We start from the raw sequence: 13,753 nt of genomic DNA, 5'->3' as shown, positions 1-13,753 counted from the left end.
GATAAAGTGGCCAGCCAGATATTCAAATTTAGGTTTTGAAGAATTGAAAATTCATACTTGGTAAACAATTTGAAAAAATATTTGAATAGGGTATTTTGGAGTATACTTCTTAAGAGGCGTATTGTGCTTGATACAAATCGAAAAATTACCAACTTTATGAACACATTGTGTGTATCTTACACTCCTATCGTTCCTAGGTAGTTACTATTTTCGTATTTCCTTACCAGAAGGAGAAGGAGACAATCTTATGTTGGTAATAGTTTATTCAAGGATAAGTAAATAATTCTAAGAAAAGCTATATAACAATGTGAGTAGAGGGAGAATTAGAAGATACTGAAAGCACTATACGTTTCGTAACCCTCCCATAAAATAACGTCTTATTGTTTGACTGTTACGAACAGTTCCGAACTGTCTATTCTGAGCTAGTTGAGCGTTGGAAGTTTTAGAATCCCGAACACTACTTGCAGTAAAAACAGTTGATAGTGGAAAATCGTCGAGTAGTGTCGTTCGCCGTCTCGTGGATTTTTGGTAATAGTCTCGGAAAAGTTTCGCTCATCGCGTTATAAAATAAAACAATCAATATTTGTACGTTAGGTTACATCGAAAACTGTTTGTTGTGTTTGTTTTTCGTCTATTGTATATTGGCTTTAAATCGACAAGGTGAGTAGTTTAATTTAATTGAATTTAATTTAGATTGTTTAACATAAATCTTAGATAACATCTCATTGTTTCGCATGTTTCAAACAGTTTGATCAAATTTTTAGAATCTGAAATCAATTAATCCAAACATGAACTATGAAACAAACTGAAATTATTTACAATTAATTATTGTATCATTTTTGGAATTTAGAATCAAATGAATCAAACATTAGTTGTAAAAAAATACTATAGTAAAAGCGAATATTGAAATTTTAATCCAGGATCTTCTGTAAATCCCTCGATTCATTTTTATAATGTATCTGTTTAATTTGAAATAATACAGAAAACTATGTTACCAATGGCATTACCATATAAAAAATTATAAAATAATTTTTCTAAAAAGTTTTGTATAACTTAAAATCCTAAATTTAATCAATTTTTTCACTAATCTAAAAGGGAAACAAAAGTACTATATCGAGTGTTGGGTGTGAAAAATAACGAGCTTGAAATACAAGGGTTATTTAATTGAGAATTTTCCAAATAGTAATTAGAGAGAATTTATCAGAAAATACGATATAATCGAAAGCCTAGATCTAGAGTGTTATATCACAAATATTTCAAATATTTCAAAATTATCCATCATTGCACATATTCCAAATAGTTTGATCAAATTTTTGAAATATAGAATCAAATAAATCATTAGTTATTATTAAAAATACGATATTCAAAGCGAGTATGGAAATTTGAATCCAGGAACTCAATTTTGTACTTTTGTACTTTACATGTACTTTACATTTGGCGTAAGGTAATAACTTCTACATTCTATACTCAATATAACAACAATTTTCATGTTTCCTGATACCTTAGGACATCCAGAATTATGAATATTTTCAACTTGAACAGTTCCTCTGAATTATTTCTCAATTGTACTAACTGTTGATTGGCTTATAGGTCTATCTCAGTACTTTGCTCAAAGCACACCTGATACCTGTTGCTGAGTTAGCTATTTTTATCTTTTTATTCTATAAAATTGAAACTTTTTTACTTTGGATTCTACATAATACAGTTATTTTACTTGAAATTTGATGTATCTGATGAACAGAGGGAAAATTCGATTTCTATCTATTAATAACAACTTGTTTATTTACGATTAATGATTGTATAGATTGTGGAATCTATAAGGTGATTAAAATAAAAAAAAGGTGATACCGTCTCTAGGATAGATAAGAAACTGAAAAATAATTTCGTAACGTCATTCGTTCTCAAGATAAAGGTCGTTGGAGAAAAAAATGTGTACAGTTAACCGTTGAAGAGAAAATTATTATTGAAAATTCTTAAAGGAGGTATTGAAACACAATAAAACATTTCTAATTGAGCTGCACACTGTCGAATATCGTGCTACTTACATAAGGAAAAATTGGCCTAAAACTTAACAAATAAAAACACAAAAAAAAATAACTGAATGTTCGAAGTGGGCACCATGCACTTCTACACACTTCTGGAGTCTACGGAAGATATTACTTTGAACTTAGAAGGTCATTCTAAGATTCTGCCTTATAGCGTCACAATGGAGCCCATCTCCACTTCCTAAACGAGGTAGAAAATAATCTTAATTTCACAAAATAGGTGGATTAGTCGGAGAGGTCCATTTGCATGGCCAGCACGTTCTCCTTAATTAAAAACAATGGATTCATTTTTTCGCTACCACTTGTAAACACAAGAAACGAAATGATCGATAGAATAAACCTCCATTGTGACGCAGAATTATCATATAGGAGACAGAAATAAAAGTATATCTTCACCTCGTTTCATCTCAAATAGAAATAGAAGTAAAAAAGGTAAAAAACCAGTTCCTATTAATAAAAATTTCTTTTTATTTATTGATACATTGAATTTCAACGAAAAAAATTTAATATAGTAAATTATGTAAAATTCAACGCAAAGTTTCAATTTTATAGGATTAAATTCTCTTCCAAGTTCAAAGAAATATCCTGCGTAAATTCCGGAAGTGTGTAGCGTCCCAAGGGAAGTTTATTTTATCGTGCATGAACCACATGTCTCTGCGAATGTTTAGAGAAATATCACATAATATGGGAGGGAAATCATTTTGGATAACTTTTAAGTGATATAAATAAACATTCAGGTTATTATCAAGAAAATATCGACATACTAGATTATTACCCACTATTCCTGCCCCCACATAAACACTAAATCGATTTTGATTCTAGCTATCTTAATTTTTCCACATTTTAATTTTTTCTTTTTTTTCGAGTTAAACATAGAATCCTTTTTTTCAAAAAATATCTTCGCTTTTGCTATACTTAGATTGTACAAGGTGTCCCTGTGAAAGTTACGGATTGTTAACCATTGGGCATGAACCGCCCCTGGCATTTCGGTGGTAGTGTAGAATTATTTATTCCGTCAAACACACTACATGGACATACGTAATCATATATCAAAGATTCCTAAAATTTATGAATGTAAATGTATATTTATGAAAATATAGTTGAATATAAGTTTTGATTTGGCATCTTTAAAGGCCTATAACTCACTTACGAATTTTTTGCATCAAGTCCCGATACACCCTGCATATAAAAGGCAATAATAACTACACATTGAATTGGAAATACTATTATGGGTATCAAATCTTTTCATTTTCCTGTTTCATTTGATAAAAAACAATCTTTACCGTCTTTCTTTGATTTTCACAAACATTTAATAAATTTCCTGACTCATCAAGTACAATATGAAATGAATTTTTATTTCTTATTTCGTTCAATCTATTCAAAAGATAACTTAGTGAGATATTAGCTTTCTGTAATTATGTTTCTTCTAAAATACCTTTAGATGTTTTTTTACCAAAAATTCTTGAAAGTAAAGGTCAACAACATCTTAATCTCTAAAATATGTTAATAATATAATCACATTAGTATTTTTATTAGAAAGTGAATTTAGTTGGTGTAAAAATTTTAATTGTTCCATGTAGGTTTGTTTCTTGAAAACCATCTAGTAGAAATTATTTTTGAAATGGGGTAATATTTTTTCTCGCATCAACTTTTTCTCACAAATTAACCATGTTATCAAATAATTATCAAACAAACTAGGTTTTATTAAATAATATTTATGTTAAGAACCGAGTATTCGGAGTAAAAGAACACATGTAAACATTGTAATTCGCTTAAACAAATATGTACTAAATCGATAACTTTGAAGCACGCATATTCCACAAAAAACATATACAGAGCATGACAAAATTATGCAACAAGTTTCTGATAGTGACCTTCAGTTATCCATTAAGGACTGAGTGTAATTTTGACGATTGAACTTTATAGTCCCATCTGAAAATATATTTTGTTTCATAAAAAACTACATTATAAGCTTGGTTATAAAAAGAGACCAGTTTAATACCTGACATATGAACAATAATATTTTGTCTACCCGTACCAAAAGCAGGATCACTTGTTTTTCTAACCACATGACATTTACTTACAGGATTCATGAGTGACAAAGATCAACGTCTTAATTTTCATAATCAGAACCAATGAGAGGCTCTTCAGGAACCTCTTAATAATCCTATCATTTCATTAGTTTTTCTTGCCTTTTTTCCATAATTGATAACCCAAATATGATGCTTGAAACGAACAATCATGGATTAATTAAAAAAAATCACTAAAATAATCATAAATTCAATATAAAACATTTACCTTCAATGATATCACACTAATTTGGTAAGGTAAGATATGGTATAGCCAAATGTATTTATGTTATTATGGACCCAATAATTGTTTTACAGTTTTATTACAATAAGAATTATACAATTGGGTGGTATCCCATCTTTCAGCGTAATGACTTTATTTATATTTACAATTCATCAACAATTTATGGAAATCGATTTTTTTAATTCTCTTCTTATATCCCTTCTTATATACCGGGTTAGTCACCTAAGATATTAAACTACAATAGCTTATTGTGAACAATTTTGAGAAGTATTAACAAGGTCACAAACTCAGGAATACCATGGCCTAAGTTTTAAGACATGGCAACACTGATGTGAATATGAGATTCGACATTGCCATCATTAAGTTTGATATTTTTAATGGTGAACTTCCTCAGAACCTAATACGAGTGCTATTTGAATTGACAAATCCTTCTCCATCACAACAATGCGAGTTCTCACACATCAGTTCAAACAGAAACGTTTTTAAACAGTCAAAACATCGAATTGATGGTTCATCCGCCGTACAGTCCTTGTTTGGCACCCAATGATTTCTTCTTATCACCGTAGAGCAAAAATAAATAGCGGGGTCAACGTTCTTCTATACCTGAAGAGGAGGTTGATGTATTCCAGTCACATTTTTTGGAGATACCTCAATCTGAATCGAAAAAACGCTTCGAAAATTGGTTCAAACTCATGCAAAAGTGTATTGATATTGATGGAGAATATTTTCAAAATTAATAAAGCCATTTCCAATTTGAATTTATTTGTCTGTCTCAAAACTCAAGTAGCAGACCTCGTATAATAAATATTTGTTTACTCCATAGAAATCCACCAACTATACCAATGCCTACTGTTGATATTACTAACTAATAATTACATCCCCAGGTCAAAATTGGTTTTATCACAACGTTCGCATATTATTAAAAAATCGGTACTTAAAATTAAAAATCAATCTATTTGAGGATTTGCGTGAAAAGTTTTTGAAGGTAATTAATTTGTTCGAAAATTGAAGCGCGCTCTGTATAATCTTATTTATTCATTGTTAATCTAGTTTTGATTAGAATAACTTTAACATTCCATTCCACTGTTTTGTGATTTAACTGTTGACATTGTAAAGAGAGAGCTGTTGTTTACTTGGTTGGTATATTAAGTAATGGGTATAAACATCCTTGTTGATATCTCATGGCTTAAGTACAATTAAATTTTATGTTAGTAATTTGATATTATTCATTTCATCATCTACTCTTATAGAATATTATTATTTACGTGACTCAAATTAAATTTGTGATGTTAGTCACCGGTTTGAGTAGGTTGATATAGGTACAGAATGACCAAACTCTAAAATGTTGACTCTTTCAATACTACTAGTCTGAGAAAGTAAAACACGAAAACAAGGTAAATAGATTAATAACAAATACAAATGAAAGGTTTGAGGTAATATCTAGAAAAATGACAAAAAAATCGATTAAAAGCGATGTGGACATAACGATTGATATCCGACAAGTACAAAAGCACGTCGTACATTGTAAAATTATTATTATTTTGCTAAACATATGATGGCTAAAATCACTAATCAGTGTGTACGAATTCAAATTATAATTTTCTTTGACAATTGAGAAAATTTACTATGGAGGATCTCCTGCAACACTTCCACCTCAGTAGAAGCAGTCTAGAGTTGGGGTACCATACCAAAAGCACGAAATAAGGACAACGCTATTTAAGCATATTCAAGTGGCACACTCATTTCAAACAACCGCCTATATGCCCCAAATTTTTTTTAAATGTGCATTATCCACTCTACTTTCAGCTGGTGCTCTCATAATTAACATTGATTTGAAATTTTTCCGGTAAATCTGGAAAAATTAAAAAATGACTTTTCTGCACAAATCGATTCCTCAAAAACCCCACCCTTATTTGCGCGAAATTTGGATATAATTTCCAGGAACACCTGACGTCCATTTTTGCCAGACGGCAGTTAACCAAAATGCCATGTTCGGAAAATATGGCTCCACAACGGGGGTCGGCTTGACATATCCAATCATGACATAGGTTATGTATTTCACTCCCAACGCTTATAATGTGGATTTTATCGCAAAACTTACGTAATTTCCTTCACTAGGAAGAGGAAGCTCAACTTGAAGCCAATCCAGCTAAACGGGCAAGTCATAATAATCACTAAAACCACAAAAAACTTGATGGTGTCCAGAAACTTCGTAGGAAGGAATTGCGGTTGTCATCCAAAGATCCTACTAGGATGTACACGGCAATTACGAGACCAATCATCACATATGGTGTACTAGAACTAGTTTGAATAGAACGAGAAATAATCTCTCGAAGGTACAAATGTCAACAGTTACACTAGAAGTGATTCTAAATCTTCCACCTCTCCACATAGTACTGAAAAACGTGGCAGAAAAAATATCACTTAGCATGTTAGGAGACGGAATCACTAAAGAAAAACTATCCCAAAATAATGAGCAAAGCTGGGAAACAGAAATGCCTTTAAATGATACGGACGGATCTAAAACAGCAGCCAGAACTGGAATAGGAGTATACGGGCCTAGAACTAAACCCTCTGAAACCTAGGAGACACACCAAGCATTTTTCAAAAATGTGTCCAGTTCAATCTTGATAGGATCTTTCGCAAACCGGAGATCATCATCCTATCCGATAGCCAAGCAGCCATTCCAGATTTAAGCCCCAATATCATAAAATCGAGCTAGGCAAGAAAAATAAAGTTACCTTAAAATAGAGTCCGGGACACACCGGAGTGCAGGGAAATGAAATAGCTGATAAGCTCTCTAAAATAGGAGCAGACAAGCCCTTCATGGGACCTGAACCCTTTTATGGTATCAGCTACAGAATAATAGAAAAAGAAATTGGAAAAGAAGATAGATACGAGCAAAACCAATTTTTTGGATAACTTTCAGGGGCAAAGAGCCTTCCGAGAAACTATAACCAGAGAAGATCCGTCGAATATATCAACCTAAGAACAATCTACGTATACTAACAGGACTCCTATGGGGGCTTTATCGCCTCCAAAGTAGTATTTTCTATAAAGAGTGGAATTAACAAATCAGCTGTAAATACAGGGTTCCCCAGCAAAAAAGAGGAACACAATAGATTCTTTGGGGCGCAGTGTATATGACACCTCAATATTTTTCTACATCTACATCTACTAAGAAAGAGATATAATTTTATGATCTTTTAACATACGATTAAATCTTACTTGGACAGTAATTATACTAAACTGTTAATTATTTTTCAATATTCGAAGATTTTTAAAAATTATTAATATTTTGATCTACTAATTTATTAGCTATTCGATTTGCTAATATGTCTATAGGTGAAGGGACCCATTAAAATAATGTTTTTTGGTTAATTGAAAGCATTCCATTTTTCATTAGTCTGATTATCAGATAATGGATTATATATTTTGAATGATTGATTGAGTGGAATTGCATAGTAGATTATTATATTGAAGTCGTTCAATTTGGAAGTAATAATAATAGTGATAGTAAATTGTAGATAGTATATTACAAAATATTTGTTTGTATTCTTTTAAAGTTTTCTCATTATCAGATTCTTTTGACCCATTCCGTTATTAGTATGTGAGTGATTCCGTAATTTCGAGATACCATTCAGTTACTTCCACACTTCAAATCTTGTTCAAATTGAAAGGAGTGAAATGGATCTATTTTTTCCTAATAATTTGATCAAAAAAGCTGCCTACTTCACCGATAGTTTATAAGTGAAGTAACTCATAGTTTTCACGTGAAAATAAATATTTTTTGCACAAATACATAGGGAAAAGTGTCCCAAAATGATATACTTACCTGTTTAAAACAATCGATATTTTCAAGTATAACTTTATTTTCGAAATTTTTTCACATGATATTAATAGAACCTTCATAAAGCACAAACTCTATTGAAAAAATTCCATTAAATAAGAATTTACAAGAACGAACCTGAAATGTTGGTTGCACCATGTTATTTTACACGTTGGGGTGTAAATAACCCACCAACAGTTTATTCTTTTTTATTTACTTGTTCTTAGTTTCTGTTTCTCAGTTTTTGAAAACATTTTAAAATAGTGAAAATGGGCTATTGCTTCAGGTGGTGGGGATATTCCTAAAAACATTTCTGCTTTGTCTTCTCCATCATTATCGATCTGAGGTGCAGAAACAACTTCTGGATAATTTTCTACTTCAACTTATTTGTCACCATGAAGATATTAGCTCTCGCACATATATTCCAGATTAAATATAATAGGATTTAATGACCTTTTCATCATTCTAACTATCAAGAACTCTTTCAGGTTTCGTTATCAATTTAAATATTCTCCTGTCGATATTTAATTAAAATTTAATTTCTATTCAACAATCAAAAGAATCTGGATTTTCTTACAGAATAAATCACATATAATTGCGTAAAAGTTCAGGTTATATTTTAACTAAACAAGTAGAGGTAGGTTAGTGCAAAATATATCAAATCATTTGGAATTTAACAAACCTATAAAATAAACGTGATCATCAAATTTAATTTCAAATCAATGCAGTTGTGTTTTATTGCAATTTTTAAATATAAACGTCTGGCTCTTTTAATTCAGAATTTATTACCAACAATAACGTTCCTAATCAATTTTACTAGCATTTTATTAACCCAATGAAAGTTAGAGTTAACAAGCCGTCGAAGTAGTTAATGAGGTCTCTAGAGAGTAAACAGATAATAATTATGATGGAGATATCTGATTCTGAATTAAGGTACACAAAGGCTTCATTAAAAAAAATAGTTGTACTGAAAAAATCTTAATTGTTGAAAGGAAGAACGAAGGACTATTATCGATTACATAGTTTTATAATATGTACAAGACTCAATAATTATCAAATACGTAGGTAATATTTTGAGATACAAGAAAATTACAAGTGTTTTTGGGAAAATGTTTTTATTTATGTTGAAAATTCAATTACCACCAAAATTTCCTCGTGATCCAGGACATCACCTATGCTTTTTTGCCATTGTTGTGAATCTTAAATCTACACACGGTTCTTCTGACGGTTTGGAGTATCGTAAAAAAGTTTGTAAGCTGCATCACCAGATAATATATTGGTGAGAAAACGATATGATATTTTCACATGCAGATGATCAAGTAAATATGTATTGTTGCGGATCCAAGACGAAGAGTTTTCTCAATCATTTGAAGGCGTATCTTGGATCTTATCACACGTTTCACTTTGTCAATCAGTAACTTAAGTACACGCCTTCATCATAGTCACCAAGCCATATCCGTCCTCTATTAAATTAGTTATAATCCATTAAGACGTATATATTTGCGTGAACTTCTGGAATTAAGTTCTATTCACTCTTCACTTCAAAATCTATTCTAGGGTAATATGTGCAAATTATTTTAAGGGATGAAAACTATCCCTTATTGTCATAATTCAATGAATTAAAAGTTAAAGCATTTAGAAACTTAAAAAATATTCGTAGGATTTAAATAAAGATCGCATGATATTTTAGAATACCATTTATGTTTTTCAAAACTTAGTCAATGCATTTCAACCCTTAAAAACCATCCCCATAATAATGATTATAGTACTCTATCTGACTTAATTTCTCACACTAATTGCAAAAAAATTGGAAAAAAAACATTTATGATCTTATTTACTGAACTAAAAATGTTACTTATGTTAAATCGATATTTTTGAAGTGCTTGATTTGTAAGTGGTTGTCCCTTAAAAACTACCCCTTATGTAGAAAAAAAAAACTTCAAAAATTATGAAAATTGTGGTTTGAAAAGAATATTGCAATATCATTTTTTCATGTATTTAATGTATTATATTGCATTTTATGTTACAAATCAATTTAAAAAAGCAACAAATCATTGTACAAAATAAATAAAAGTTAACAATCATAATTATTACTATCTGCATTTTCGTCTTTGTTCTCTTCTTCATTAGATATAGAAGCACTGTTCAAACAATAATTTTCGTTGCAAGTTTAATTTTTCGGCAGCCACATGATGCACCGCATCCTTTTTTGCAATTGCAAGAGTGCTTATGGCGCAGGACTTTTTTGCATTTTGTGTATGTTGCAATGAACCTTCAACTTTTGTCCACCCCCTATCAGTAGGATTAATACCTTGATTGCCAAACCAAAGTTGACCTTCATAGTAGCATCTATTAAAATGCTCAGTGCATCAACTGTTAGAACAAGGGATGACATGTAACAGCAATGTTTCAAGTAGTTGCCTTAATAAAAAACACAAAAGACATATCTTAATGTTTTGTCGCATTACTCTCTTCATATTTGTGCTGGGTGGTCGATGAAAAATCGATTTTGTAGGAAAAGCCTTTTTTAAAAGGAAAACGTTCCAAAACGATACCAGTCACACGCTACTTTTAATTTGGAGAGGTTAATTCTTAAGCTAGGACAAAAATAAGAAAAATATTGAAAAAACCTAACTTTTTGTTATTTACGAGATTCAACGTATCTTCCATATTTTGAAGTTATTTTTAATAAAAGGAAAATTTTTTAAAATTATTTTCGTTCAAACCTCCTAATCCTATTAAATGTATTCAATTGAAGTGATTCGCGAATTTATAACATTTTATTTTAATTAGGGTGGTAATATCACATTTTTGTCAAAGCTCCCTTATTTTATGTTTTACAAAGTCTTATCAGAATGGTTTTGCAAATTTTCAAAACATTTTTTTCGTAAAACTGACCGCTCCCACTCATTCAATATTCAATTTTTCAAAATCTTCGATTCACTAAGTTTAATAAATCAAAACTCGGTTTGCATTAGGTCTGTAACTATAAAAAAATTGTTATCATGTTTTTAAAAGGTTCATTTAACTTCTATACAGTTGTTTCAGCTTCCCTAGGATAGAAGCACCTGAAAATATACTGAGTGACCGTATATATAAAATTAAAAAAAATCCAGCACAGTCGAAAACAAAATTGTATTATATATATATATATTCCTTACAGGAATTGTGATGTTCACATAAGACATATATCGTTATATTTGTAAAACCGATCAAAAGTTCATTATGTGAAAATATCTGCCATAGAATTCCAATTATTTACATAGATATTAAAAGTATATAAAAGAAGAAATAAATTAGGATTTGAAAGAATCGAACTTGAAGTTTTTAGGAAATTATATCCCAATTGAAAAGAAAATTTGTAAGATGCCTTGACTATCAAGGATTTCTCAACTATCCACTATAATCGACGCTTCGTATTGAATGAATCGAAATGACTTTATCACAATTATTTTTCTACTTATCTTATTTTTTTTATACCTCTCAACCTAAGCGTGAATAGTTCCTTAAAACTAATAATTACAACAAATCAATATTATTTCTTCCTTGTGATAAAAAAGTTAACATATTTGTGGCTACACCTTGTTATCGATTTGTTTTTCATACTTCTGTTGCGTGCGGCCACATTTCGTAATAAATTTTATGGAAAAGATAAATTTTAAGTAGTTCGTATTAACATTTTTTTATTTTTATTTCCTGAATATGGGTGAAATTCACAACAAAGCGTTCGAATATTTTATGATAAACAGTTGAAAAGTATCAGGTTAGTTGACTTATTTAAAAAATAACCGCATACAGAGCGACAATGTAAAAACTTCCCTTTCGCCTTACAATTTTCCTATATATAACGTATCGAAAAAACTAATTTGAATTATTACTAATAACATTTGTGCTTCAACTAGAATCTTTACAGGGAAAGAGAAAAATTTATTATTCTTTGGTAATTAGATTCTCCAAAGTAGCACTATAAGTCATTGCTTGCACTGACATGTATAACAGTATAGATTTGTTTTTCAACAAAAATATTAAGAAAAGTTTTAATTGGTGAATATCAAGATAAATTTGATCGAAGAGCCCTATCGTAGTTGACCCAAAACTCATCTATATTTTGAAAAAAGCTCATATATTGACGGAAGAATTTTCAATTAAAAATTAGAGTATTTTTTAGATATTGAGTCAAAAAAAAGATAAAAAAGATTAATAATTCAAATCAAATAAATCATAGTGTGTGTTTGGGACATAAAAAGGCGAGCTCTCACCAACTTTCGTGAAAAAAAAATGTTCTTTGTGAAAGTTAAAAATAAAAATTCAATTTATGTTAATATAATCGTAAAAAACTCAAGCTTTGCTTGATTATACACTTTGTTTTATTCACATACATTCCTAATTATACAATTACTAATTATTGATTGTTTAAAACTATTACGACCAGAATTTTGGTACATATCAACCTTGTCCTCACGCTGAGTTCAACTCAGTTCATATTAGTCTTTCTGATCTTCAAGGTTAAATTGTAGTATTTGGGAAAAAAGTGCCTTGTAGCTGTTTCCACAGGCTTTCACATCTCCGAAGAAAGGAGTCCCGATAAATTGACATTCTGAGTGTCTGCAGGCGAACTCGGTGATTATAAGCCACGTTTGCTTGTCGAGTAGGTCTTCCAAATACATTTCTAGGTGGCTTTATGTTGGACAGCTCAGAAAAGCATCTGCTGTGGTAGTATCGGTAAAACAGCTGTCCAAGTTTTTGGTCATCTATAGGTCGCCTATAAGTCGAATTGCTTTGTATTAAGTATTTATACTTGGAAGCCGAGCTCCAAATGTGAAAACAATACTCCAAAGAAGGACGAATTTGGACCTTGTAAAGGATTAGAAGCTGTTATATACAGCTTTGTTGTCTTAAAGAGGACTCTAAGTTTTTGTGAAGCTTCCTTAGCTAATTCGGACACGTGACTAAACTAGGACCTAATGCTTCCAATCTACACACCCAGAAAGCGAATTTGTGTTGGGTCCATCTTTCTTCGAGTGCTATTTTATACCTTTATACCTTCTATTATCGACACCTAATCTTTCTATTTATCGTTATAGGAATCCTTCAGCCCGTGATAGTTGTCCTAATGCCTTACATTTCATTAAAGTTATTATACCCACATCATCATGATTTCCTATCTTTTTTTGTGAACACCCTCTAGATTTTGTTGCATATTGCAAAGAAAAGAACTTATTCCAATTGAAATATCTGATCATTGCTTACAGTTTTCACCAGAATTGTCAAACTTTCTAGTCAAGATTATTTCCATATATAGGGTTGATAAATTCGATAGACTACCAGTTGTCCTTTTTGAAAGGAATCTTTCAATTTTCTGTAGGAGTCGGTATATAGAGGGTTAAAAATGCCACCTTGATGATAGACCAGCCATTGATTATATCATGTTTCAAAATTTATATTAAATTTTACATGTCACAATTGTATAATGGAAACAACAACTTAATTCCAAATGTTTTGCATAATTTTTGTTTCATAGTTTCCATATAATTACAATAAAACTGCACTACTGTTCTATTTTGGG

At 30.7% G+C, this 13,753-nt stretch overlaps 1 protein-coding gene across 1 annotated transcript in view; it reads left to right on the top strand.

Annotated features, from left to right (window-relative positions):
* The first annotated feature begins 384 nt into the window (after positions 1-384).
* LOC130895173 (acyl-CoA Delta-9 desaturase-like) overlaps positions 385-13,753 on the top strand; it is a 36,103-nt gene continuing 22,734 nt past the window's right edge. The window contains exon 1 of the mRNA XM_057802352.1: positions 385-660. The gene's annotated coding sequence lies outside the window, so the exon portion shown is untranslated. The remainder of the gene's footprint in view (positions 661-13,753) is intronic.

Source organism: Diorhabda carinulata, chromosome 6, assembly GCF_026250575.1.
Source record: "Diorhabda carinulata isolate Delta chromosome 6, icDioCari1.1, whole genome shotgun sequence".
NCBI classification, from domain to species: Eukaryota; Metazoa; Arthropoda; class Insecta; order Coleoptera; family Chrysomelidae; genus Diorhabda; species Diorhabda carinulata.
The sequence above is the reverse complement of the archived record's forward strand: the minus strand, read 5'-3'. Positions and strand labels throughout refer to the sequence as shown.